Source organism: Malurus melanocephalus, unplaced genomic scaffold (genome assembly GCF_030028575.1).
Source record: "Malurus melanocephalus ecotype Western Australia unplaced genomic scaffold, MMel_1.1 scaffold_407, whole genome shotgun sequence".
Taxonomy (NCBI): Eukaryota; Metazoa; Chordata; class Aves; order Passeriformes; family Maluridae; genus Malurus; species Malurus melanocephalus.
The window spans coordinates 394,609-398,626 of NW_026623639.1; positions in this window are offsets into that span (position 1 = coordinate 394,609).

The window sequence follows — 4,018 nt, forward strand, 5'->3', positions numbered from 1 at the left end:
GGGAAGGGGATCTGTGCTGGGCACAGGAAAGGTCTCAGGATGTCAGAGCAGCCCCCTGCAGCCCCAATGAACGCTAATGATTCATTAATTAATAATGAATCCTCCTTTTTGCCCCCAGGGAGCAGCCCCGGGCTGTTCCAGGTTCCATAATATCAAACACCCCTGAGCTCAGTGCTTCTCTGGCACAGCTCTGCTCCACAAAGTGTTGGCACAAACAGAACTCTGACCCTGCCCTGGAAGCACCCCCTGCAAACACAGAAACAGGATTTACAGGGAGCTGCACCCCAGCAATCCATCAGCTCCGGGTGCTCAGCAAACCATGCACACCCTGAACTTGATTCTTGTGTTTTCCTTGGCAGGTGTGTTGAACAAAATGCCAGAGATGAGGAATAACAAAGCCAAGCTTCCCTTGGCTGGAGATAATCAGCTTCACAGCCTCACCTCCCCTGYTTCCAGCTCTACAAAGTGACTGCTCAGATGCTGCTTGTCTTGCCAGGACTGTTTGATTCTGCAGAATTGGTACAGAAATGCCAGTGCAGCCCGAGCTGGTTCATTCCTTTCCCTCTTGGTTGTGTCTGTAGTGGGGTGGAGACAGACTGGGCGATGCCAGCGTGATTGCTCTGATTTTCTGAGGTACCAACAACTGCAAAACCAGAAACCAAGAGGAACGAGACAAACACAAACACAACCAGAACTCAGTACAAAACATCCCCAAGCATATCCATAAAAACAACTGCCTGAATTAATTATTAAAGTCATTTTATACACTCTACACAAATTGCAGAACTACCTAAGCGACTCCCAAACATCCCCAGCAAAGCACTTCTGAAAATCCCACACTGCAATTACGTCGAGCTCTGCATCTCCCGACCATGAAACACTTTCCAGGAGAGGACAGTGAAGTCACTTACTGAAAAAGAGGAGATGCTATCTCTCCCCCACACGCTGTGCTGCTGCCCTGGTGCCCATTTTCCAATTAAACTGGCCCAGTTTATCTGCCTGTCTGACAGAAAGAGAGTAACGGCCAAGAACTCATTAATATCTTTTTATCTGTGCGCTGCTAAGCTAAGATTTGATCAGCAAAGCAATCAGAGCTTGTTAGAGCTATGACATGGCATTGCAGAGATTATCTAGAGACTGAAAATACAGAGTTTTTTCTTCTATTTGTGTAAAACAAAATAAATCTTTACTTTTTGTAGTCCTGGAATGCCTGCAGATCCAGGGGAGTAGAGTGACCTCAGAGTGTATTTGTTCCTGCAGAGGAACCATCCATTTGTGAGTTATTTCAGCAGATTTGGCAGGACAGTGCTGGTTTCTCTATTTTGTGAGAGAAACAACAAATGCTGACATTGTTCTTCAATTCCAACAGCCACGAGACCCAACAGAGAMCTCGTTCAGTGCACCCTCCCCAACTCCCCCTTTGCCAGATTAAACACAGAAGTGGCAAAAAGCACAGATTTATGGAAAATTATTCTTTATTTGTTTGTRGCAGCCTCCAGGAGCCACAGCAGCAGAGCCCATCCTCGCTGCATGAGAACAAACAGCATTCGTCGTGCTAATTAAACCACAATTTGCTCCAAATCTGAGCCCTAAAAAACGCCAAGAAAGAGAGAACTGTGATCATCYGTGAACTTCATTCTGTCCACACGGTGCCAACAGAGGAGCAAAAGCTCTGAATGCCACAAGATACAGAGCCAGAGGTGCTGAAGATGTGGCTGGGACCCCAGAGCAGTTCTCAGGGAGTYCTGACAGGAATTTCAATGGGCAAAGAGTTGCCATGCCCAAATTCCAAAGGAAAAGTCGTGCATGAAGGCTTTTGCCTAATAAATTTTTCCCTTTATACTGCCAAAATAATTTTAAATGCTGCAACACAAAATATATTTTCATATGAATCAAAAGTATTATGACTAAGATAATTATTTCTCATCTACTGAATGTATCACAGGTATTAAAAATTGAGCCAGAAAAAGAGATGTAATGGAAGTTGATATCTTCTTACCTGTGTTTTTGAACAGAAATAAATGACTGAAAATTGTGTGCCKGGTGACATTTGACAGTTTGAGTAATCTATCACCAGGGAACCGATAAATTTGGGTTGGAATTAAGGACCTGTTGCCCTTGAAGTGTTTCAGAGCACAGGTTCTGTTCAGGTTCTAACCCGAGGCAGTAATGAGCTATTTAGGAGCATTATCCATTCTCACTCACAAAGCTGAACAACGCTGCTGCTGCTTAAGCACATGCTTGGGAAGGCATTGCTCAGATCCTTGCGAGGCTCTTGCAGTTCAGTAATCTGAAAAAAAAACCCGTGATATGTTTTTGGAAGCCTGCCAGAGCCATGATAAATAATCCCCTGTTCCTGATAGTTTCAATACAGCAGTTCCCTGAAACTCATTTCAGCCCCAGAACCTCCCTCTCCTGTAAACACTTTCCACTGCTCTGGTCAGTACACGATATAAATTAGTTATTTAAACACAGCTGAAGTCCTGCATTTTACCAAACATTTTGGAATATAAACATTTTTAAGCCTGTTCCTGGTCATGTGCCACAGTTGCAATTGCATTGCTCAGCTGCAAAGGAATCCAAAGCCAAAAGAATCACCTGCAGGCAGAAATTGTCCAGTTTATCCTGTGCTGGGGAGTTAATGTCACACTCAGATTGGGCAGGAGTTGTGCTAAACACACCCAGGGTGTGCATGCAGAGTCACTCAGCATTTCCAGCCAAGCTGAGACATCCCCGAGGAGGAAAAGCTGCACAGCTCAAACCTGTAGGGAGTGTTAACAGTTTGTATGGGAGAAAAACGCTACGTCCTTGGTTGTCTTGAGAAAGAAAGATTGGAATATAGAAYTGATAATRCAAGTAGTTTACAATTATAAACATTATTAATACTGYAGTTTTTGTAAACTTATTAATCCTATRTTGATGAGTAGAAAGTGATAGTTTCACTAACTAATGTATGTTTGAYACAAATGTATGTATTGGTTGTTAAAGTAAATAAAAGAGGCCTATCCCAGAATAAAGTGTGTAAATAATACTTTTTATGTGTGTATATGACTGTCTGACCAACAACGACATAAACCAGCCCCTGTGARGCTCCTCAGCACATCCTCTCTTTCAAATTCAAGAGCTTTCTGCCCGATTGTACACCTGAGTTCTTTCTGTTTTCCAGTTCATTTCCTGCTCATTTCCCATTTTCCCAGAGTTTGATTCTGGTGTCTCATCCTCTGAGCTCTGCTTTCCAGCCCCAGGTGCCAGCACACCTTGCCAGGGGAGCACCCACATCACTTCTCCGTGGATCTGCAGAGGGAACGTGGGGGAGGTTGGCAGCACTGGAGTAAAATCTCAAGAGTTTGTAAATTAATTTTAGTCACATCGGGCACCTCGCAAACACAAACACAACATCCCCAGAGCTGYGGATGGAGGAGGGATGTGTTACTCCTCGCTCCTCCGATGCCACTAACACGACACAGACGTGCAGGAGCTCCTCAGGAGCTCTCCTGGGTGATTTGCAGCGAGGACAAGCAGAAGCAGAACAGGAGAGGAGCCTGCTGCTGCCCGTGCACAAACACAAAACTCCCCAAACTATGGGAATGAWGCTAAAGGAAAGCTTTTCTCCAAATACAAATACCCAAGGAATTGTTTAATGATCMAAGGGGAGAAGACATCTAAATTTAATCCCCTCTGTGACAGAATAGAGGTGATTGCAGGTGGGATCCTGCTGACCAGAATTCTGTGAGATTCCCTTCACAGTGAATTGAGCACTGAGTCACCCACTGAGCCAGGCACAGTTTATTTGGGGTGGGCAACCACATTTGCTCAAATGCACCTAAAATGGCAATAAAGGCACCAAAAGGGGATTAAATCCATGTTTAACCTCAAGCAGAGCAGGTGAGGAAATCTCTAACATTCCTYGGAAAAAGGCACCAAACCCAAACAMGCTCCACGTGCTCGAGGGGAGCTGCACAGAGAGCTTTGAGCCACACTTGGACCAGCAGCTCGGAGGCTTTTGGCCAATTCTGGT